Here is a 576-nt window from a genome sequence, read left to right on the forward strand (position 1 = left end):
GCCAATAAGGCATTCAGAGTATCAATCTCAAGAACTCCTTTCTTCTGATTTGTCCCATTGTTCACAGGATTCCTTTCAGAAGTGTACATGAATTGGTTATTTGCAACCATCTCAATTAGTTCCTGAGCCTCTGTAGGCGTCTTCTTCAGATGAAGAGATCCTCCCGCAGAGCTATCCAAAGATATCTTGGATAGTTCAGAGAGACCATCATAGAAAATACCTCTGATGCTCCATTCAGAAAGCATGTCTGAGGGACATTTTCTGATTAATTGTTTGTATCTTTCCCAAGCTTCATAGAGGGATTCTCCATCCTTCTGTCTGAAGGTTTGGACTTCCACTCTAAGCTTACTCCATTTTTGAGGTGGAAAGAACTTTGCCAAGAAGGCATTGACTAGCTTTTCCCAAGAGTCCAGGCTATCTTTAGGTTGTGAGTCCAACCATATTCTAGCTCTGTCTCTTACAGCAAAAGGGAATAGCATCAGTCTGTAGACCTCAGGGTCAACCCCATTAGTCTTGACTGTGTCACAGATTTGCAAGAACTCAGCTAAAAACTGATGAGGATCTTCCATTGGAAGT

The 576-nt window shown here is 42.0% G+C and overlaps 1 non-coding gene across 1 annotated transcript; it reads left to right on the forward strand.

Moving 5' to 3' along the window:
- The first annotated feature begins 239 nt into the window (after positions 1–239).
- On the forward strand, positions 240–347 carry LOC130937784 (small nucleolar RNA R71). The gene has a single exon (XR_009068984.1). It is a non-coding gene; the product is annotated as a small nucleolar RNA R71 (small nucleolar RNA).
- Positions 348–576: the final 229 nt, after the last annotated feature.

This window comes from Arachis stenosperma, chromosome 6 (genome assembly GCF_014773155.1).
Source record: "Arachis stenosperma cultivar V10309 chromosome 6, arast.V10309.gnm1.PFL2, whole genome shotgun sequence".
NCBI lineage: Eukaryota > Viridiplantae > Streptophyta > Magnoliopsida > Fabales > Fabaceae > Arachis > Arachis stenosperma.